The 25384-nt window shown below is 38.5% G+C and overlaps 1 protein-coding gene across 1 annotated transcript in view; it reads right to left on the reverse strand.

Moving 5' to 3' along the window:
• Gpo1 (glycerophosphate oxidase 1) overlaps positions 1 to 25384 on the reverse strand; it is a 550013-nt gene that overhangs the window by 64785 nt on the left and 459844 nt on the right. The gene's annotated exons all lie outside the window — the stretch shown is intronic.

Consider the following 25384-nt stretch of genomic DNA (forward strand, 5'->3'; position numbering starts at 1 on the left):
TGCTTTGAAATCATTTACAGTCATGTCACCCAGAACAAACTCTGGAAGCTTATTCCACTCATTCACAACTCTCCAAGTAAAAAACCTAGTTCTAACACCCTTGCTAACTTTCCTGGATGACTCCGAGTTCTCCCACCACCAGACTTGTTCTGAAAAATTTCCTCTGAATTAATCTTGTAAAAACCCTTCAGTAATTTGAATGTCTCAATCATATCACCCCTTTTCCATCTATCAATCAATTTCTGTAACCAACAGATCTTCAACCTGTTCTCATAAGGTTCATTCCATAGACCAGCTATCATCTTGGTCACTTGCCTCTGGATCGTCTCTACCTCCTCCCATCAAGAAGAAACTCTGGCGCCAAGATCTGGGCACAGTAGTCAAGGTGGGGTCTTATCAAGGCTCGATAAAGAGGAACAATAACTTGCTTGTCTCTGCTCATCAAAGTATTCTTCAGTAACTAAGTGATCTGATGAGCTGATTTAGCCACTTTTGCTATGTTACCCCTAAAGTTCAACTCTCTATCCACCAATACTTCCAAATCCCTGGCCTCGTCAATTTCCTGGAATACAGTCCACCAATGTAGTATATTGCTGCTAATCTTTTCCCCAAAATGCATAACCTTACACTTTGCTACACATTAAACTGACATCCATTCACCTTAGCCCAGTCTTCCAATCTATCCAAATCATCCTGCAAAATTTCAACATCATGTGCATTCACTACTGTTCTACCCAACTTTGCATCATCAACAAATAAATAAATAAATGAACAGTTCCTCTCAAATCCTTTCCTATATTGTAAATGAACAAATTAAATAGCAGTGGTCCATCTCACCAACCCTATATCCATCCGTATGTGCTGCAGTTTACTGATTAGAATTCCATGCAGTATCCTGTCAAAGGCTTTAGCAAAGTCCAGCAGTATATCACTGTAAACCCATTACCTTTTATTCCAGTTCAGCCGTCACTGTGTTATAAAACATGGGTAAGATCTAATCCCGTTAGAATATCATCTTCATTCAACAATATTTCACTTATTCCAATGATTTTTGGGCAAATAAACTTAATCAGTGAAACCATTTCATCTCCCTTAATTCTGATATTTCTGCATTTGTAAACAAACACAGTAATTCATTTTTAGATCTATAACCAGTCTTATTCAAATCACTTGTTGGTTGTGATTTCCCCACCATACCTGCCCACTCACTTTTATCATCAAATGAATAGATTATGATGGAAGATGTGCTATGCTCAATTTCTTTTAGAAAAACATTTTTTAGATACTTCTTATCAATGCACTGCTGTTATGATAAGGATACACTGTCAATTAGGGATAAGGAGGTGATTGTGCTAATGTATAAAGCATTGTCAAACCACACTTGAGCTAGACTGCTGTTTTTATGCTAGATAGCATAACAGCTCTTGTGCTATTATGACAGCACATCTAAATGGCTGCATCTACTGTCCGACCACAGATGCAATACCCCTCAACACTTCTGCACATGGGAGAAGCAGAATTCATTCCGACAATAGAGTAATCAATGATGAGAGTTCATTATTATAGGTTGGAAAATTAGCTTTTCTTTTATGAAAATTCTAGTTTTTAAAGTGGTAACTACTTTGCTTGTATAACAGTTGGAAAATTTTAAGTATAAAGTACATGATTTTGTGTGTTAGTAACGAATGTGTACATCACCTTATTCCTTTCTCCCCTTCAACATGAATTGACTCTTCTTAGCACTATGCCAGCCAGGTTTTCGCATCTGTGGTTAGACAGTAAATGGTTTTGGTGTTAAGTGTCAACAGAGAATTTTGTTCACTGAGCATGCTGAAGTGCAAATTCAAGAAAACATAAGTAATTAAAGTGGATGCAGGTGAATATGTGTGAAGGCACCCATGAGGCGAGTGAGCATGAAAATCACCAACAAATGCAGAATTTAGCCTCTCAAGAAATTCAATGCAACAATACTGAATAGGGTGATCAAACAGTAAGCAAAGGTGGTTGGGGGCCTAAAGGGATGCTGCAGTTTCTATAAACTAATGTCAGCCTTTAGAGCCTCTGTAGCTCAGTCGGTATAGATGAAGTCCTTTGGTCAGAAAGACCGGGGCTCGATTCCGGTCCAAGATACGAGGAATCTTTATATGGTCTCTTTTGACTAAAGATGAGTTAGCTGGTCTCATACAGAGGTAGGGAGTTTTTTCACCGAGAAACCCGGGTTTATCATCCCCCAGAACAGGCAAACCGGTCCTGTGAACACACATCTACAGACATAGGACACCGGGAGGCATAGGTCCAACTATCTTATCCTCAGGTCATGGCTGTGAAGTCCACAGAAGAACCTTAATGGTTTGTGAAAGCTTAAGAGGAAGAAGAATGTCAGCCTTTAATGGAATAATTTACAGCACAAAGAGAAATAAATAAACAACGGGTTTAATTGATTTCGATATTTAATGTCAGTCACAGAGACATCAGGAATGCAATGTTAAAATTGTAATAGCACACTCAACATGCTAAAAGCAAATGTAGTTACAAGAATAGCGTGTGAAAGGCTTAGTATTCTCAAGAAAGACAGAGAAGATAAGATGTAGGGAGAGGCACTGTTGATGAGAGCAGATGATTTGCAGTCAAATAGGCAGGAGGGTGGCTGTTCATTTGAAGCAGAATAGTGTGAGATCAAGGCCAATATGACAACATATATGGCTCTTTGCCACTCTAGGCCAGGGAGTTCCAAGGTTGATCTGGAAGACGTGCATCAGCAAATTAGTACAATGAGTGCAGGTCGAGTGATTATTATGGGGAACTTAAACTATGTAGATACGGATTGGAAGGAAATGGAATTTATACATCTACCGAGAGATAATTACTTGCGGCAGCATGTGATGGAGGGAAGAACTCAGGGTGAAAAGGTCCTGGTCATAGGATCAGAAGGGCTCTCTGTAACCAAGGTGACCACCTTGGTTTGGTTGTCTCCGACTGGGGAAAGTGACCATGAGGTTTTGATTTGGGAGATTGTAAACCATGAAGAATATTCTGTCAAGAAGGGGTATATATGGAACTACAAAGCTTAGGAGGAAGTTCGAACCTGCGCCACTGCATAAAACCGTGTAAGGGAATGATGTTAGTTAAGAGGGAAGCAATATTACCTTGTATACCTAAGGTAATGAGGGTTAATCAGGTAGGAATTAACTGGATGGGTAATATTATTAAGCATGAGCTGCAGAAAAAGAAAATGCTGTGGAGGGTGTATATATATATATATATATACACAGTCAACCCTCCTATAATGTGGTACTCTTATAACACGGTTTCCATATAATGCGGAGCCAAAATTGCAACAGCCCTCCTATAACGCGGTACGCTTATAATGTGGTTTCCGTTCAACAACATTCCATCAACTTAATTGGTTTAAGAAGATTCTCCATAGCATGAATTTATCTATGTGTTAAATTTTTACAGTTGAAATTAACGGGGAATTCCCTTCTTTTTGGTGAAGGTACATCACCATTTTCCAATTTCAGTTATCAGGGAATTCCCCTATAAGCGAAGAAATGATGCGAGATTGTTCACAGTGCTCTGTTTTAATGCTTAAAATAGACCGTATGATTGGCTGTTGCATATTTGCATGCATTTTTTTATCCAATAGCTCTGCCGAACTTTCGCTGTTGCAACCACCCACTTTGTCATCAATTTTAAGTGCAACCTAGTAGGAAAGTGTCTGTAAATCTGTGCAGACGTACATATCACGATTAGTGTTCAATAAAGTGCCTTTTGCTTGCTTAATTTGTGTTATTGTAATTGGACAACATTACACAACACTGTAGGTAATATTTTTTATTCGTTGTATTATAATAATAAAATAATTGTTAACCCCAGGTTTGCATAATGTCAGACACAAAAGAAACAAGAAAACAGTTAAAAAGAAAGTTTATATCTCTTGAGGACAAAATCCAAATTTTAAATCGTTTAAAGGGTGGTTCCCACATAACGTGGTACGAATCAATCTGATTCGTACTAATTCTGAGTTTCTTATAGCGCGGTTTCCATATAACGCGGTATATGGTTTCCATATAACATGGCACGAATTAATCGTGTTATAGGGAGAAAGGTGACCAGCAAACTCATGAAGTACAAGGATCAGGCAAGAAAGGTGACTAGTATGGTAAGGAAGGCAAAATCAGATTAAGAGAAGAAACTAGCCAAGCAGACATAAGGAAATCCCAAATAGTTCTTTTGCTATGTGGCAAGTAAGTGGAAGAATGACTATGAAAGAATAACCTTAATGAATGCTGATTAACATGAAATGTTAATTTTTTTAACAAAAGCAGATAAAATAGTTGAGTTACTGAGCGACCACTTTGCAGGGGTATATCACATAAGTGAGTTTAATGCTGTGACATATGTGACAGACTTATGTGGGAACAGAGGTGGATGAATTAAGGTTCTTAGGATACAGCAGAATTGTAAATATAGCTGTGGAATTAGATGAGATATCAGCTTGTGTTTTACTAACTTTTTATAACAGTGACAGATGAGTTAGATGAAGGAAATGGCTACATGATGATTCTGCTGGATTTATTATTATTATTATTATTTGACACCTCCAGGGAGTCCAACACTCATCGAGGGAGGGCACCTACTCTACAACTCTCCGTTTCCACACTCAACCTCATCCACCAATTACATCATCTACAAATGCCATCTACTGTCCACCACCACCACTAGTATCTTCACAGACAATCACAAACATCCATGCCCATGATGGGATTCGAACCCACATCCAAAAGGCTGGAGAGCAGATGTGTTAACCACTCGGCCAACCAGGCCAGCAATCTGATTGGACATGACAGTATATCACTACATGTCTTGAAGGAATGTTCCAGAGAGTTTACAGCGGCGTTAACTTACTTATATTGCAAAGGCATTCGAATGAATACCACACGGAACTCTACTATGCAGATTAGAACAAACAGGGATAGATATGACATTGGCTACATGGATAACAGGGTAGTTGCTAGACAGTTATCAAAAAGCGGTATATGGAGGAGCAGAATCCAGGCAAAAGCTAGTGACTAGTGGTGCGATGCAAGGTTTATAATAGAGTGACAGATGAGTTGGATAAAGGAAATGGCTACCAAATTTGTATATAAATTATATTGGAAATAAATGAAATATTTAGTTGGCTGCTGATGATGCAAAATTAGGTACAGTAATAGTGAATTAAGACAATGTAGAGAGTTTGTATAAATAGACTGTCAGTATAGGCAAAAGATAATTGGTATCAGTTTAATGTGGAGAAATATAAAGTTATGCATTTTGGGATAAATAAATTACAAGCTATGTACTTCATTGACGGAACTGTACTCCAGGAAATAGATGAAGTTTAGAGGACATATTGCTAAGATAGCTCATAAGATTACTTGGCTATTCAAAAACACACTAATAAGTAGAGATAAGGAAGTTATTCCTCTTTAAAAGACCTTGATGATATCTTCATCTGGATTAATATGCTATATTCTGGTCTCCTGTGGATGAGGAAGCGTTGGAGAGGATTCAGAGGCAAGCAACAAAGATTGAGCAACAAATTGATCCCGCATAACTGACCCAAGTCAGTTATGCGGGATCTTTCATATTAGGTAGGCTGAATGCGTGCCATCAAGATCCTTGGAATTTTCATGCCATCTTTGTTATTGATATTTGGGTGGTTTATCAGGATTTCGCAAGATTCATTAAATTTCCTTTCGTACCAGGTTTTTGTGCGGTGTAAGGAGCAGGTGCTTTTCCAGTTGATTTGGTGTAAGGTGTTGAGTGCGTGGTCTGAGAGGCGTGCTTCACCATAATGGTTATATTTAATGTATCTAATGTGTTCTTTCTTCAAGAAAAACCTGGTACGAAAGGAAATTTAAGGAATCCTGCGAAATCCTGATAAACCACCCAAATATGGATGGCACACATTCAACCTATCTAATATGAAAGATCCAGCATAAGTCAGGACTCTAGCCAATCCGTAACTAGTATTAGAAACCATTCCATACCAACTGGCTGGAATGATGTTAATATATATATATAGTAGACAACACTAATAATAGGACTCTAGCGTCGATGTATAATTTTTTATTTTTATTTTATTTTTTTTTATTTTTATTTATTTTTTTATTTTTATTTATTTTTTATTTATTTATTTTTTCCCACCAGAGGTCAGGCCAACAATTGTGGTAGTGGTTGGTCAGTGTCTTTAACGAACCAGTTTGATTGTAGTATAGCTTGTTTCCTGTGTATATTTGTACATTCCAGATGACCTTGACATAAAGGTCGAAACGTCGAATGTAGATTTTAGTTATATTAAACTAAAGTTTTTATTCAAACACGGTAGTTGTCTCCATAATTTTCAAAAATGCATTCGGATCACCGTGTAAGCCTAAAAGAGGATTTATGTGTATATATTGACCAGTATGATGTTGTTTTCCATTTCTTCACTGTTTACCGGAAACCAATATGTGTTGGTTTCGGGTAAACAGTGAAGGAAATACTGCCAGAAGGAAGATGTGTGACAAGAGTATCTAGAAATGGAAGTGTATTCTGCTTTTCAATCTCAATTGTGAACTGTATGCATTTGTGTTGTTTGTTTAGGTGGCTAAGGAAAGTGTCTAGTGTCTGGCAGCCATGGGGCCAGATTACAAAAACGTCGTCAACGTACCTAAGCCAGACTTTGGGTTTTAAAGGCGGAATCTAGAGCATGTTGCTCAAAATGTTCCATATAAAAGTTAGCATTGGGGGGGGGGGGGGTAATGGCGAGCCCATGGCTGTGCCTTCTTTTTGTAGGTAGAAAGCGTTTTGTCATACAAAATAACTAGAACGTAATACGTGCGCAAAGAGTGCAGTAATATCTGGAGGGAATTTGTCTTGATTGGGACATTTGTAAAGAGGGCAGAGACATCAAAATTGACTAATAAATCATCTTTTTCTAATGATGTCTTTGAATATGTTTATGAAGTATTGTGTGTTTCTTATATAGGAGGGGGAATGACCTACCAACTCCTTGAATGGTGATGCTAATTTCTTGGCAGGTGATAATTCGGGCAGTCTATACCTTCACCACCCTGGAGTATACCGTATTTATTGCACCTGTAATCTACCATATATAGGGGAAACAGGACGCACAATTCCTATCAGACAAAAAGAATGTAAACGACACTGTAAATATAATAACTATGGTGAAACTGGCCTTTCTGATCATGCCCTGAACACTTACATAGAATTGACTAGAAAAGCGCCAGTTGTTTAAATCACACCAAAACATGATATGAACGTAAATTTAAGGAAGCCTGTGAGATTCTTATCAACCACCCTAATCTGAACAATAATGATCTAAAAATCCAAAGCATATGGAAAGCACATATTCTACCGATGGAACCTTTCTCCCTAAGAGCTAACTATAAACAGAACTGTAGATAATCCAGAATCGTAAATCTAATATAGCAATTGTCATGTTAAATTAGGACATCATTGTTACTGTAAGAAAACTATCTATATGAAAGAATGTTTCTCTTATGTTATCTTAAATATAATTTAGCTTTGATGTAGTTTTTAAATAATTAATTTCATCTGTTTTTTTTTTATATTATATATATATTATATATGTCCGCGCGGTTAGCCTAGTGGCTTTGCGCTTCGCAACCATATGCCTGGGGAAGGAGTGTCCTAGGTTCGATTCCCGTCGGAGACGTGAGGAGCTGAAGGATCTTCCTCAGCCATAGCCAAGTTAGCCGGTCTTGGGCGCGGGCAGTAGGGTTTTTCCCGCCAGTTTATCTGGCGTTTTTCATCCCGCAAGCAGGCAAACCGGCCCCGTGAACACACACGGATACAGCCAAGAATACCTTGAGGCATAGGAGTGACCATTCTATCCTCGTATTTCGGTTACGAAATCCAAGCATGCTTGGAAGGTTGTGGGCCTTAAAGGCCTGTTAAAGCCAGTGGGATAGATAGATATATTATATATATTTATATATATTTTTATATTACATATATATATATATATATATATATATATATATATATATAACAATATAATTTTTTTTTTCATATTATATTTTCTCTAGAGGTCATGCCAGCAGAATAACCATTGATCAAATCATTGTCTCTTTAGCATACTGTGTGAAATGTAACTCAGCTTGTCCTTGTATATACTCCAGATGATGACCTTGGTATAAAGGATGAAACGTTGGAAAATTAAAATAGTTATTTATAACATGGTTGTAAAGTCTATAATTTCTAAAATGAATACTGATCACTGTGCAACACTAAAAGAAAAGTTCATCTGCTTCTTCTATTCATGGGTTTTAGATGTTGCTTGTTCCCTATCTAATGCCATTGCTTTCTTGATCTTCCAATTCCAATATTATTATTACAGGTATCTCCATGGAGTCAGCAGACTCATCGTGGGAGACCAAAACTATCAAAACATTATCTATCACACCTCTTCTTGAATTCATTTACAGATGAAGAACTCACAACTGAGTCAGGCAATGCATTCCACCCACTCACCACCCTCCAAGCAAAAAATCTAGTTCTCACACGCTTGTTAACCACACTTTTCCTTAATTTCCAGGGTTCACCTCTTGTTCTTCCATCACTATCTATCACACAGCTGAAATATTTCCCCTGCATCAATCTCATGAAAACCTTTTAGTAATTTAAATGTTTCTATCATATCCCTTCTTCTCTGCCTATCAACCAACCTCTGCAATCCACAAGCTCCCAATCTAGCAATGTAGGGAGCATTTTTTACATCACTCACAACTCAGTCACTCTCCTCTGAACCCTCTCCACAACTTCCTCATCTCCAAGGAATCCAGGTGACCAGACTTGAGCACAATAATCCAAATGTGGAGATATCAACGTCTTATAAATGGGAATAATAACTTCTCTATCTCTGAATATTAGCGTGTTCTTCAATAACCAAGTAATCCTATGTGCAATCTTGGACACCTTAGCAATGTCCCCTCTGAACTTCAACTCCCTATCCACCAACACCCCCCAAGTTCCTAGCCTCATCAATCTCTTGGAGTACCATTCCATCAATGTGGTACACAGCTGATAATATTTTAATCCAAAAAATGCATAACTTTACACTTTTCCACATTGAAATGACATCCATTACCTTTTTGCCCATTCTACCAGCTTATTTAAATCATCCTGCAAACTCTCAACATTAGCTTGATTTTTTATTGCGCTATCCACTTGCATTATCAGCAAACAACTGAATATCTTCTTTCAAGCCATTTCCTATATCATTTATGTAGAAATTAAACAATAATGGCCCAAGCACATTAATTCATATTTATTCATTTATGGTCCAATTGGCAAAATAGATAAAAGTAAGAATTTCAAACTTGTGCATACATTTAAAAATCGCGATATAAGTAGACAGAAAAAGAATAAAAAGTTAATACTGATGACACTTATGTTAAATTATTATTTATTTGCAGAATGTTTGGCTACGTTTCATAGCCATTATTACAATACAGTTGAAAAGAGATAAATATAAAAAGAAGAAACACTTAAATTGCAAGCAAGTAACATGTGCTATCAAATGCTGAAGGATAACTCCATCTACAATTATTAGAATTCAAGGAATAAATAACTAATTAATTACAATTTTATGAAGCACATAAATGAGGAGGGTTATTTAGTATGATTTCTGAAAATTGAGAAAGTTTGAGGAATCATTTTTGTTGAGGTTACAATTGTGAATGTGCACTTTGCAGCTTTCTGGGTATAATCTTTTCAGAAGAAAATAACATGTGTATAGGACTTTAGTTTTATACCAGTGAATTCTATGGCACGTTGACAAGATATGTGGCATGCAGTACTTGCGGCATGTATGCGTCTCGGGAATTACATATGTGGCTTATTAAAGAGAGGGGAGAGCATATGTGCGCAAAATGTAGGCAGTTGGAGGAAATAAGTACATTAGATATATCGATATCCGACTTTGTTGCTCCAGGAACGGGGAATGAATGTAGGAAGACAAGTAGTGTGATAGGAGAGAATGAGAAAATAATAGTTGATAGTGTGGAAGGTGTGAGTGACTGTGAAAGTTTTGGAGATGGTTTTGTTTGGGAGAGTGAATTTAGATTAAGAGTGACTGACCTGCAGAGGGAGATAGATGAGTTGAAAGAGGAGGCAGAATGTCTTGTGAATGAGAGCAGAAGTATGAAAGATAAGATTAGGAGAATGGAAGAGATAAATGCAAGGCGAACAGAGTAGCAGAGAGAGAGAATTTAGGGAGTATGAGTGAGAGTATGGGGTGCTAGAAGAGGAGAGAATGGAAACAGTAGAAGAGAGGGAATGAGAGAGAGGTATGGTAATGCTAGCAGACGAGAGGATGGAAACAGTAGGAGAGACGGAATGAGAGAGAGATATGGAAGTGCTAGAAGAGGAGAGAATGGAAATGGGGAGAGATGGAATGAGAGAGGTATGGGAATGCTAGAAGATGAGAGGATGGAAACAGTAGTAGGAGAGACAGAATGAGAGAGGGATATGGAAGTGCTAGAAGTGGAGAAAATGGAAACAGTAGGAGAGAGGGAATGAGAGAGATGTATGGGAGTGCTAAAAGAGGAGAGAATGGAAACAGTAGAAGAGAGAGGTATGGGAATGAAAGAAGAGGAGAGAATGGAAACAGTAGGAGCAAGGGAATGGTAAGAGGTATAATGTATGGCGACTCAATGATCCGTGGTGTTCAAGATAGGATGCGAGAGGAGTGTTTGCCAGGAGGAACAATAGAAAGGGTGGCTATGGCAATTAAGAGAGGTGAAAGGGTGGATGAGATGATTGTGATGGTAGGAACGAATGACATGAGTGGCAATGTAAGTCGGGCAGTGAGAGATATGAGATTTTTGCTTGAGACTGTACGGAAGAAGACAGAGAGAGGAAAAATAGTGTGTGTGTGTTGCATAGGTATGATAATGATGAGCTGAGCAGAAGAGCGGTGATATTGAATGGCATAATAGCGAGAATGTGTGACAAGAGAGGACTGGTATATGTGGATGCTTGGAGTGCGTTTGAGGAAAGAGAGGAATTGTATGCGAGAGACCGTTTACATTTGAATGAGGAAGGACGTAGGCATCTGGAGAGATTGCTGTTTTGAACGAGTCAGTGTGTCCCAGGGAGGATGATAGCAGGGGTGGCCTCTTGTGGGGATGGATACTTGGGAGAAGGGAGACAATGTCAGGTAACACTGAGCCCAGTGGAGTCTAGAAGGGATAATGCTGTGTATAGAAACAATGGCATTTATATGCTTTATACTAATGCCAGAAGTATCTGGAATAAGGGAGAGGAATTGGTGGCGCAGATAGCATCAGCCTGGCCAAAAATTATTGCGATCACTGAGACGTGGTTGACAGAAGGGGATATAACAACAGGAATAGAAGTCGCTGGGTATAGCATTTTTCGTCAGGATAGGAGGGGAAAGCGTGGCGGTGGGGTACTGCTTATGATAAGTGATAACCTATGTCCTCTAAGAGTGGAGAATTTGGAAGGAAGTGAGACAAATGATTTTGAGAGCGTATGGTGTGAGGTAGAGGTAGGCAAGACAGGATATTTAGTGGGGTGTTGCTACAGACCCAGGAGCACAGAGGATGGGGACCAGCAGATGTTTAGACAGCTAAGTTTGGCAAGTGCAAGAAGAATGATTATTATGGGAGATTTTAACTTCAGTAGTATAAATTGGAGAGAGGAAGATGCATATAGCAATAGGGGAATGGAATTTCTAGAATTCTTGAGGGACAAATGTCTTAGGAAACATAACAGAGGGAACACGAGGTTCAAAAGTTTTGGATTTGGTTATAGCATCAGAAGAGTTGATAATAACTGAGTTGATGTCTCTCCCACCAGTTGGAGAGAGTGACCATATGGTGTTGACTTGGAAAATGAATAGACATGCAGGAGTATCAAAGAGACAGGAACTTATTTGGAATTATAAACATGATTATAATAGTCTTAGACATCAACTTTGGGAAGTTTCATGGCAGCAGGAATTGGAAGGCCGGGATATCACTAGTGCGTGGGAAATTGTGAAAGAATATTTGTTATCAGCAATGGTAAGTTGTATACCACGAGTGAAGAAAAGGATGCAATTTGGAGTAAAGTGGATGACAAACAATATTAAACAGGAATTGCATGCGAAAAAGAGGCTATGGAAGAGATATAAGGAGACAGGTGAAGAGATGCATGAGGAATATAAGATACAAGCCAGAAGAGTGACTAGTGTGGTAAGAAAAGCGAAACTGGAATATGAGAGGAGATTGGCCCTAAGATCCAAAGAAAATCCCAGGGAATTTTTTAGCTATGTGGCCAGTAGGAGGAGAAATGACTATGGAAGAATGATATTGTGGGATAAAAATGGGAATAGAGTGACTGATGCAGAGTACATAGTGGAATTGTTCAATGAACACTTTATTGGAGTAATTCATCCTAGAGGAGTCAGTTTTAATGCTAGAGGGATAGGGCAGGTTCGGGGTTTAGAGGTACAGGAGGAGAGTGTGTTTCAGATACTGAGTACTCTGGATGTCAGTAAAGCTTTGGGACTGGATGGTATTTCACCACAAGTTTTGAGAGAATGTGTTAGGGAACTGACAGTGCCTTTAACGTGGCTTTTCAATGAAAGTCTGGCTTTGGCAAAGGTGCCCAGGGTATGGAAGGAAGGTAGGATAGTGCCATTGCATAAGGGTGGTAACAGACTGAAAGTTTCTAATTATAGGCCAGTCTGTGTGTCATCAGTAGTTGTTAAGATCTTGGAGAAAGTAGTGAGGGACCGTATACAGCATTGGGCAGATGAGGGTAATGTTATCTGTGAGAATCAACATGGATTTGAGAAAGGATGCTCTTGTTTTAGCAATATGCTAGCCTTTTATAATAAATTTTCAAGAACATTAGATGAGGGAAAGGCATATACTGCAATTTTCTTAGACTTGGCAAAGGCATTTGACAGGGTGCCACATGATAAGCTGATATTTAAGTTGCAGCACATGGGTCTGGATGTCGGATTGGTCAACTGGATTCAGGATTGGCTGTCTGATAGGTATCAGAGAGTTGTGTATGGTGGAGCAGTTTGCAGGAGGCAGAGGGTTACAAGTGGGGTCCCACAGGGCTCAGTACTAGGACCTATATTGTTTAACCTTTATATCAATGACATAGCCATTGGATTGCAGGGGGATATTCAGTTGTTTGCGGATGATGCGAAGCTGCAAAGGATTATTAGTAATAGTGCAGATGTGGTAGCCCTGCAAGAGGATTTAAATAAGCTAGATAGATGGGCAAATGAATGGGGGTCAGTTTAATGCAGCAAAATGTAAGGTCTTGAGGTTTGGGAAACATCGATGGGATGCTGCATACTCTATGGGAGAAGTTATACTGGAGGAAGTAGGGGAGACAAGAGATCAGGGGTTGATGATTAATAGAAACCTGAAGTTTAGGGGTCATATTGCAATGGTGGTGAAGGTAACACAAAGGATTGCTGCTATTATGAGAAGGACACTGACCTGCAGAGATAAGAGGGTTATCATTCCGTTGTATAAGTCTCTGATCAGACCACACTTGGACTATTGTTTTCAGATTTGGTCCCCAGGATTTGAAGGGGATAAATTAACCATGGAAAGGATACAAAGATGGATGACAAAGATGGTTTCAGGACTGTACAAGGATAGTTATGAGGATCGGCTGAGAGAATGTGGACTGCAGAGTTTGGTGGATAGAAGAAGGAGAAGTGATATGATTGAGACTTTGAAATTGTTGAGAGGTGGTTACTGGGTTGACACTGGGGAGTTCTTTCGCTTGGTTGAACAGCGGGAAGGAGTGATGACAAGAGGCCATCCCTGGAAGTTATGAAAGGAAACTGTGAGCAAGAGGGTAAGGAGTGGTTTCTTTGTGTGGAGGGTGGTTGAGCCGTGAAATGCATTGCCTGATGGAGTGGTGGGAGTGAGAACGGTCAGTGAGTTTAAAGAGTGGTATGATAGACTTTGTGTTTCTCAGGGGGGGACCTCCCCTCGATGAGTCTTGACAGACTTTATGTCTTAGGAAGGACCTCCCTCGATGAGTCTTTTGACTCCTTGGAGGCCTGAATAATAATAATAATAATAATATTCAGGTCGCTTGGTGTCACACTGATTAGATCGTCGGCTTGTCGAGAGCTCTTGAAAAGATTAGTAGTATTTTGTGTTAACATTAGATATTTTACTAGAATTTTAAGTAGTATTGTTTGCTTTTTGTTTCTTGGTGTGTCTGTGCAATTTTTGCATGTTTTCTGTTATTTTAATTATTATTTTTAAGAAAAGATAGCGTACACATGGCACCGATAAAGAAAAAAATGGCGGCCAGGTCGCCATGTTTGTTTAAGAGTTTTGATGTAAATGAATTTATGCAATGAGCTGTCTGTGAGATGTATGCCTTGCGAAGAGCGGTGGCAGTCTGGTTAGAAAGTTATAGTGGAGTTAATATGTGTAAAAAGTGTAAAGAGAATGAGGACTTCAAGCGTGTTTCGTGTGTCGAGAGTGATATCGTTAACGATAGTCAGAAAGTAGAAAATGGCGGCGTGCTAGAGAATTGCGTGGTAGTGCCAGATAGGTGTGAGAGCGTCGCCCAAAATGTAAATGAAGGTAGAAACACAGAAAGAATGGATGATTTGATCGACAATGAAAATGGTGAGATAAATGCGAGTAGCGAAATTGCCCGTTTGAATGGTGCGATACACAGAGCTAAAAGACAACTGGAGCACATGGAAAAATGTGTTGAACGTACCGACAAATAACCAGCGGAAGTCTGTGACGGCAAATAATAGAATGTTCGCAAACGTCAATAAAATGAAGTAGCAAGTGGTGTATGGGGATTCGCTATTAAGAGGCGTAATAATTGAAAGTTTAACGAAGTTGTACCAGCCGGGTGTGAACATAAAAGACGTCAGCGAATCTATTCGACTGCAAAAACAGAGGGTGAAAGAGATGATAATCGTGGCAGGAACGAATGATTTGAAAGAGGACAAAATAGAAATGATAGAGGATGTGAGGGAGTTGTTTGAGGTAGCAAAAGAGAAGAGTGAGAGAGTTAGGACAGTGAGTATCTTATCGCGGTATGACAGCGAAGTGTTCAGAAGGAGGGCCATAATTGCCAATGACTTTATGCGTGGGTTATGCATGGTGTGGAATTTGTGGATGTGTGGAATGAGTTCGATGGGCGAAAGGACTTATATAAGATGGATGGGTTGCATTTGTATGGAGTTGGTGTACGGAGACTTGAAAGAGTGTTGATGAATGATGTGGAAGTGGATGTATAGACTCAGGGAAACTAGATTTATTAAGAGGCAGGGGGAGTAGATATGCAGACTTTAGGGTGGCAGTTAAGTGTATGAATGAGTATATTATGCCCGAGCGAGTACGACGGACAACAAATCAGAATGGGATAGTTAGTATAAGGCATCAAAGTAGGGATGGGACAAATGGGCTTCTGCGATTCATGTACACTAATGCCAGGAGTATTAGGAACAAGAAGGAAGAGTTTTTGGCCATGGTTGGCACTTCCAGGCCACAGGTTGTCGGTATAAGTGAAACATGGCTGACAGAAGATGATAAAGCTAGTGCGATTGAATGAGACGGGTATAGCGTGTTCAGGAGTGACAGGGTGAATAAAAAGGGGGGAGGAGTGTTATTGATGATAGCTGATGAGCTTCGGCCAAGGATTATAGAAGTTGAACTGCATGATGGGGAAAAAAGCACATTTGAGGCTGTTTGGTGTGAGATAGAATCTAGCAGAACAAAATATACAATTGGGTGCTGCTATAGACCGGGTGATGGAGTGGATGGTGGGGATAGTATGCATAAGCAAATAGAAGAAATGAGTGGAAGGAGGGTAATTATTATGGGTGATTTCAATTATGGTAACATTGACTGGAAAGAGGAGAGGGCACATGGGAGGAAGGAATTGGATTTTATGCGGTTATTAAGGGACAACTATCTACGGCAACATGTATTGGAAAATACCAGAGGGCAGAGAGTGCTGGACCTAGTAATTACAACCGAGAATGTCGCTGTAACGAACATGACCATGTTGCCACCAATTGGTGAGAGTGACCATAAGGTCATGACTTGGGAGGTGGCTAAAGGAGTCGAATTTACAATTAAAACAGGGTACACGTGGAATTACTGGGCTGGTAAGTATGATAAGCTTAGGTGTGTGCTTGGCTCAATGCCATGGCATGTAAAACTGCAAGGGCTGGATGTTGATAGTGCATGGGAGGTGGTTAAGAACTGTTTGCAGGAGGCAATGGTTGACTGTATACCAAGAGTCCGAATAATAAATCAAGTAGGGGTTAAATGGATGAATAACACTATTAAGCTTGAGCTGCAAAAAAAGAAACAATTGTGGAGGGAATTTAAGGAGAAGGGTGACCATCAGGCGCAGGAACAGTATAAAGCTCAGGCCAGGATGGTAACAAGAGTGGTAAGAAAAGCAAAAGCAGATTATGAAAGGAAATTGGCCACGCAGGCTAAAGAGAATTCCAAACAGTTTTTTCAATATGTTGCAAGTAAAAGGAAAAATGCTCATGGTAGAATGATCTTAAAAAATGCTGAGGGTAGGGAGGTAACCAAATCAGTCGATATTGTGGAATTACTGAGTGAGCACTTTGCAAGAGTATATCATCCAGGTGGTGACTTTGCAGGAATGGAAGAACCAACAGCTTATACTGGAATTGTGATGAATGAAGTAGAGCTAACTGGTCTATTACAGAACCTCAATGTCAATACATCTGTGGGATTGGATGGTATACCAGCTCGTGTCGTAAGTGAAGCGGCCAAAGAATTGTCAGTGCCCTTGACCATTTTGTTTAATTTGAGCCTCAGGACTGGGTCAGTCCCAAGGGGGTGGAAAGAGGGGAAAATAGTTCCACTTCACAAAGGTGTTTCCAAGGCTGCTGTTGAAAATTACCGGCCAATCAGCATAACAGGAATCATTATCAAGGTCTTAGAGAAAATAGTCAAGACGAAAATACAAGACTGGATAGAAGAAAATGGGATACTGTATCGGTGACAGCATGGTTTTGTGAAAGGTAGGTCATGCCTCAGTAACTTGCTCACGTATTATAACACAGTGACGGCTGAACTGGATAAGGGTAATGGGTTTACAGTGATTCTACTGGACCTTGCTAAGGCCTTTGACAGGATACCACATGGAATTCTAATCAGTAAATTGCAGCATATGGGAATGGACATAGGGTTGGTGAGATGGATAGGAGGGTGGTTGACGGAGAGATATCAGAGAGTGGTTTACTCAGGAGTAGAGTCCACAAGACGGCCTGTGACTAGTGGTGTGCCACAAGGATCTGTTCTTGGACCACTGCTGTTTAATTTGTTCATAAATGATATAGGAAAGGATCTGAGAGGAACAGTTCATTTGTTTGCGGATGATGCAAAGTTGGGTAGGGCAATAGTGAATGCAGATGACGTCAAAATTTTGCAGGATGATTTGGATAGATTGGAGGTCTGGGTTAAGGAGAATGGATGTCAATTTAATGTGGCAAAATGTAAGGTTATGCTTTTTGGGGTGAAAAGATTGGCGGCAGTTTACTGCATTGGTGGAACCGTGCTAAAGGAAATTGATGAGGCATGAGATTTAGGAGTGTTGGTGGATAAGGAATTGAAATTTAGGGGACACATTGCAAAAGTGGCCAAATCAGCTCACCAAATCACTTGATTGCTGAAGAATATGTTGACAAGCAGAGACAAACAGGTTATTGTTCCTCTGTATCGAGCCTTGATAAGACCCCATCTCGACTACTGTGCTCAGATTTGGTCACCTAGGTTTCTTCTTGATGGGGAGGAGGTGGAGAGGATCCAGAGGCGAGTGACCAAGATGATAGCAGGTCTGTGGAATGAACCGTATGAGAACAGGTTGAGAATTTGTGGGTTGCAAAAATTGATTGATAGGCGGAGGAGGGGAGATATGATTGAGACATTCAAATTACTGAAGGGTTCCTATAAAATTAATTCAGAAGATATTTTTGAGAACAGGGCTGGTTGTGGGAGAACTAGGGGGCATCCATGGAAACTGGGCAAAAGTGTAATTAGTAAAGGTGTTAGAGCTGGGTTCTTTACTTTTAGAGTAGTGAATGAGTGGAATGCGCTCCCTGAGTCTGTGGTGAATGCTGTGACAGTGAATGAGTTTAAGGCGAGGTATGATAGATACTGTATGAATGTCAAATAGTTGTGATGAATATGATTTGGGCCTCCCTCGATGAGTCTAATGACTCCCTGGAGTTGTCCGTAATAATAGTAATAGTAATACGATTAGCTAAACTCCAATTTATTGGACCTTGGGAAGTAAAATATACTGTTGATGTTCCTCCAGATGAACCTGAGCAGAATGACCAGTCTGCTCATAATAACTAAGGATTATCTAAACTACAGGATAAGAGAGAGGAAGATATTTGCCTCTTGGAGATACAATGAAGGAATTTGTTTTATGAAATGGAGTGAAAGAGACTAGTAGGTGAATCTGGCAAAGAAATCTTGCAGTGTTCTGTGACAGTCCTTTAGCATATGGAACAGAAATTCTAGAAACTTTTTGAGAAAGATTAGGATGAGGGAAATAATTATTATTTTATCGATTATTTTTGCAGTATAACTAATGGAAATGAAAGTAGCTGTAACAACTGACAGTTTGCTATTTAAAAGAGAATCAGCTGAACAAATCTTATAGGCTTTGTGTACTAAAAGGTTTAATCACACCAAATTATTATTATTATCCAGGCCTCCATGGAGTCAAAGACTCATTGTGCAAGGTTGTTCTTAGGAAACACGAAGTTTATCATACCACTCCTTGAACTCATTGACAGTTCTTGCTCTAACCACGCTCTCAGGCAATGCATTCCACAGTTCAACCACCTCCACACAAAGAAACCACTCCTCACATTCTTGCTCAGAGCTTCCTTTTGTAACTTCCAAGGATGGCCCCTTGTCATCACTCCTTCCAGCCATTCCAGTAAGTGAAAGAACTACCCAATGTCTACCGTGTAACTGGCTTTCAACAGTTTAAAAGTCTCGATCATATCACCTCTCCTTCTTTTATCCGCCAAACTCTGCAGTCCACATTCACTTAGTCTATCCTCGTAACTCACATTGTACAGTCCTGAAACCGTCTTTGTTATCCGCCTCTGTACCCTTTCCACAGGTAATTTATCCCTTTCAAATCCTGGGGACCAAATTTGAGAACAACAGTCTAATTATGGTCTGATCAGGGTCTTATACAACAGAATGATAACCCTCTTATCTCTGCAGGTCAGTGTCCTTCTCATAATTGCAGCAATCCTCTATGTTACCTTCACCACCTTTGCAATATGTCCCCTGAATTTCAGGTTTTTATCAATCATCAACCCCAGATCTCGTCTCCCCTACTTCCTCGAGTACAACTCCTCCAATAGAGTATGAAGTGTCCCAAACCACAAGACCTTACATTTTGCTGCATTAAACTGATACCCCACATTCATTTGCCCATCTGTCTAGTTCATTCAAATCCTCTTACAGGACTACCATGTCTGCACTATCACTAATAACCTTTCGAAGCTTCAAATCATCCGCAAACAACTGAATATCTCCCTGCAATCCACTGACAATGTCATTGATATAAAAGTTGAACAATATAGGTCCCAGTACTGAGCCCTGTGGGACCCCACTGGTAACCTTCTGCCTCCTTGAAACTGCCCCACTATACACCTATCGGACAGCCAATCCTGAATCCAGTTGACCAACCTGACATTGAAACCCATGTACTGCAACTTAAATATCAGTTTATCATGTGGCACTCTGTCAAATGCCTTCGCTAAATCCAAGAAAATGGCAGTATATGCCTTTCCTGCATCAACTACTCTTGTAACTTGATTATAAAAGGCTAGCATATTACTAAAAGAAGAGTGCTCCTTAATAAATCCATGTTGACTCTCACAGATAACATTACCCTCATCTGCCCAATGCTGTATACAGTCTCTCACTAATTTCTCCAAGATCTTAACAACTATTGATGACACACAAACTGGACTATAATTAGAAACTTCCAGTCTGCTACCGCCTTTATGCAATGGCACTATCTTACCTTCCTTCCATTCCATGCGCACCTTTCCTGTAGCCAGACTTTCATTGAAAACCCAGGTGAAAGGAGCTGTAAGTTCCCTAGCACATTCTCTCAAAACTCGTGGTGAAATACCATCCAGTCCCACAGCTTTACTGATATCCAGAGTACTCAGTATTTGAAACACACTCCCCTCGTGCACCTCAAAAAACCTTGAACTGGCCATATTCCTCTAGTATTAAAATTTACTCCTCCAGGATGACATACTCCAATAAAGTGTTCATTGAACAATTCCACTATGTCCTCTACATCAGTCACGCTATTCCCATTTTTATCCCACAATGTCATTCTTCCACAATCATTTCTCCTTCTACTGGCCACATAGCTAAAAAATTCCCTGGGATTTTCTTTGGATCTTAGGGCCAATCGCTGTTCATATTTCAGTTTTGCCTTCTTTACATACTAGTCACTCTCCTGGCCTGAGTCTCATATTCTTCATTCATCTGATCTTCACCTGTCTCCTTAATAAAAAGACAAAGACAGTAAAAATAGACAGAAATATTGAAAACATTAACTATATCCTGAATGGTAAACATATAGAATAAGTAAAATATTTCAGCTATTTAGGCACAATATTTAGTGAAGATGTTAAATTAAACATGGAAATAGACAACAGAATTAGTAAAGCTGGTATGGTAGGAAGCCAGCTGAATATGTTTATATGGAATAAGAAAGAAATGAGTCAAAACATTAAATTAGCTGTATACAAGACAGTGTTCAAAGCAATTTTTAACTTATGGATCCAAGAGCTGTGTAAGAAATAAAACATTTGATTAAAGACTAGTCCTCTGATATGAGAGTTCTGAGAAAGATTAATGGAGTGAACAGATGACATCAACTGCAGTATCATATTAGGATATTAGGAAAGAATTTGGCATTGTTAGCGTTCAGGAATGTGCTAGTAGAGCTAATCTCAAGTAATTAAACAGATTGGAAGAGGAAAGATTAGCAAACACACGTGTTCTTTTCCAGGTTAGCAGGAAAAAGACCCAGAGGAAGGCCAAGATGTAGATGATACAGTAAAAAGTGCCTTAAGAGACAGAAATATAAGATCTGCTAATATTGGAGTCTTGACAGACAATAGATTAATTTGAAGGAAAATTATTGATCAGAAGTTAGTAATGGTGAATAATAACTTTTTCATGTAGTACTATGATGCTTATCCTGTATGCCTCGAGGATTCAGGAATTTGATGATGACTACCAAGAATTATATTCTTGTTTAATCTTTTATCCAAGTGTAAGCAAACAAAGTTTACACATGAAGTATTTTCATGACTAGGCTATTTGTATATAGAGGCTAATGACTTCACATCAACTGCCTTGTTACCTTTTCTGAATGGGGGGGGGGGGGGGTGCAGCTGATGAGACCTTATTATAGGTCAAAACTGGTCTGCTTAGTGAAACTTCCTATAATGCATAGCATTATACATCTGAAAGGATGTGTGCTTTGTAATTATTTGATACTAAGGCAACTGATGTGAAGTCATTCATCTCTACACCAGGGCCGCCACTCCTTGGAATTTTTCCCAAGATCTAGGGAATTTAGCTGCTACCTAGGGATTTTTAATAAAAAAACTCCCGAAATCTTGGGAAATTTGAACAAAAGTTTGAATTTTAATATTTTTGTCATATTTTACTATTATATTCACGAATTTTTTTTTTTTTTTGATAAATCTGATAAATAAACTGTTTTGGCTCTGTTCTGGTTTTGTTTTCCCTTTCTTATCACACAGGATTTACATCGTTACATACATATAGCGCAACCTCTTGCAGTGTTATCGTAGAGATCCTTGTGCTTGTACAGTGTTTAACAAATTGTTTAAATTATCAATATTTTTACTTATTTTCATATTTATGGTATTTCCAATCCAACTATATGGAGCCATCAAAGAAAAAACAGAAGTGGTATTCTCAAGCATTTAAAGAAGATTGGTTAAAATATCCTGAATTAAAAGATTGGCTGCAGCAAGATGTGAACAGCAAAGATACCAGTTACTGTAAGTGTTGTAATATTACATTTAAACACGCAAACAAATCTGAACTAATAAAGCATAAAGATTCAGCCAAACATAAAAGTAATTATCAGTCTGCTAAGTCGACAGCTGTTATTACTCAATTTCTTAATAAGAAAGTGTCAACAGAGGATTAACAATTAGCTAGGAGTGAGTTAATAATTGCTAGCTTCTTTTCTGAGCATAACGTCCCATTTTCTCATGTTGATAATTTTGTAATGATGTGTAAACGCGCATTTCCGGTTAGCCAAATTGCTGGAAAGTTGGCAATGAAGAAAACTAAACTTCCTTATGTTATTCAGGATGGAATATCATTCCATGAAAAGTCTCAACTTACCGAAATATGCAAGAATCAAAAATTTTCAATTATAATAGATGAGAGTACAGATATCTCCATCACTCAAATCTTGGCTATTGTTGTACGGTATTTTGATACAGATAAAAAAGATGTAGCTGGTGCATTACTAGACATAGTATGTGTAGAGAACAGGAGTGCTAAAAGTCTTTACAGTGCTGTCAAAACTCTTCTACTGGATCATGGCATTCCCCTTAGCAATATCATTGGGTTTGGTAGTGATAATTGTTCCTCCATGATGGGCATTAACAGTGGATTTCAGAAACTGTTGAAAGATGACGTCCCACCTGTTTTTGTGATGGGTTGCGTTTGTCATTCATTTGCTCTATGCGCTAGTCATGCAGTCAGTGTTTTACCCTCATACTTAGAAGCTTTTCTAAAGGATTTAACCTCCTACTTCTCCCACAGCGCTAAGCGGCAAAGAGATTTTGTACTCATTCAAGAAGCTGCTGATATAGCTACACATAAAATTCCCAAACTTGCTCAAACCAGGTGGCTGTCGAGGGAAAAAGTGGGATCAACTATTTCAGAACAGTATGATGCATTAGTTCTATACTTTCAAAATGAACCAAAGACAGATAAAATTGACAATGCCAAAAAAATTTATGATACACTTATTGACCTTAGAACCAGACCAATGCTTTTTTTCCTTCAGTATATTCTTGAAAAAGTAAATACACTTAATATAGATTTTCAATCAGAGCATTTCAGGTTACACCAACTATTCCTAAACGTATCAACAGCATATCTCAATTTACTTAGTTGTTTAATTAAAGATGAGATTTTAAGAACAGCTAAATTATCAGAAATTGATCCAAGAAACCAAAACAGCTATAAAAATGTCAATGATATTTACTTCGGTGGTAGAGCAATGGCGCACTTAATTAGAAACCCTTTAAAAGATAAATCTATTTTGGTGAGATTTAAAAATGATTGTTTAAAGGTTCTTGTGGAACTTAGTTCACAAATAAAGAAAAGATTTGTCTTCGAAGAAGAGAGCATTGTTGCAAAATTACGAATCTTGGACCCAAAAGTTGCTAGTGACCCTAGCCAGTCACCATCTACCATTATTCCTCTTGTTGCTCAATTCCCCTTACTTGATGATATTAGGTTAAATCAAACAGATGATGAGTGGAGAAGTTATCGTCTCGTAGCCTCAGATCTACCAATTCCTAAAGATATTGGCATTCATTGACTGACATAAAAGATGACATGAATAATAATAAATATGGTTTACTGTCATATTTTATGATAAATCTTACTATTCTGCTGCATTCATCTGCATGTGTGGAGCAAGTTTTCTCACAAGTGAATTGTATAAAAACAAAATTAGCTAATTCATTAAAAACAGAAACTGTGAGAGACAGAATCCTAGCAAAGCAGTGCTTAGCGAGACAAAATGCAACTTGTACTTGGGAGCCACCGAAAACATTAATCAAGGAATTGGAAAGTCACACAGTTCATAATAGATATAAAAATCGAATTAATACCACAAAGCAAATGTGATCAATTACCAGAAGATATTGGCGAAGAAGAAGAGGGAGGAAATGTCAATTAAAGTAAGTTAAGCATGTATTTTCGTATAATATAAACTTATAATTTTTTTTTTAAATGAAAGTATACTTTGTTACAGGAAAAGAGAAAGAGGGAATTAATAAAAAAAAAAAAAGAGCAAATTTTTAAGTCATTTTTCGGATCAGTTAGTAGGTACCTATTTAAATGTCAATTTTTTGTATTTTATAATATGTTATTAATTTATGTGTAATGTTTTAATTAAACTATGCAGAATTATAAATTAATAAAGGCATATTTAAGTGCATAGTTTGAGTTTTTTGCATATTTCAGATGTTTTAAATGTTTTTAGTGTATACTTGGATGCATATTTTGCACTTTTTTTACTACCTAAAAATCCGAGCCCTAGTTATTACTACCTGGGGAATTTTTCCCTAATCTGGGGAATTTTGAAAAATGTGAGTGGCAGCCTGCTCTACACACAAGTAACATAGTCATGATGATACTTCATGTGCTTTATCCAAACATAAGCAAAACTTTGTTTGCTTATGTTTGGATAAAGGATTAAACAAGAATATAATTTCTTGGCATTCCAAAATAAATAAAACAAACAGACAACATCATAATTAGAAGAAACATATGTATAAACCACAGTGAAAATTATTTAATTGTAAATATTTCATCCTAAGTATCTTAGGATGAAATATTTACATCTCAGAAATCTGGCATTATTAAATCACTAGTTTCCAGAGCACACAAATTCTGCTCCTCTGAAGAATCTTTAAACCAGGAATTAGAAGTTATCAAAAATACAGCCATCCTAAATGGATATAATCCCAAAACAACTCAAAAAATCATCAGTCACTTCTGCATACATCAAACCAGACAGGAAGAAGTGCATAGGATTCCCATACCTTACGTTAAAGGCATCTCAGAACGTCTTTCTAAAATTATGAAGAAATACAATTTTGCCACTACTTACAAACCTATCAACCAAATTTACAACTTGCTACCTTCTCCTAAGGACAAACTCTCACCCTTGATGTTACCCGGTGTTTATGAGATTCCATGCTCATGCAAATTATCTTACTTTGGACAGACAGGTAGGTCTGTTCAGAAACGCATTTCGGAACATCAAGACCACATTCGTCTTCTTAAACCGCAGAAATCTGGCCTCTCTCAACACGGAATTGAAAATCCAAACCATAGGATCCATTGGGAAAAGGCTAAACTTTTACATAGATCTATATTTAAACATGAACGTTTATACAAAGAAAGTTCTGAAGCCCTACTACACAGACCAAACCTAAACTGCAACGACGTTCTTACTA

Source organism: Typopeltis vanoorti, chromosome 2, assembly GCF_054136105.1.
Source record: "Typopeltis vanoorti isolate ZY-2024b chromosome 2, IOZ_Tvanoo_1.0, whole genome shotgun sequence".
NCBI lineage: Eukaryota > Metazoa > Arthropoda > Arachnida > Uropygi > Thelyphonidae > Typopeltis > Typopeltis vanoorti.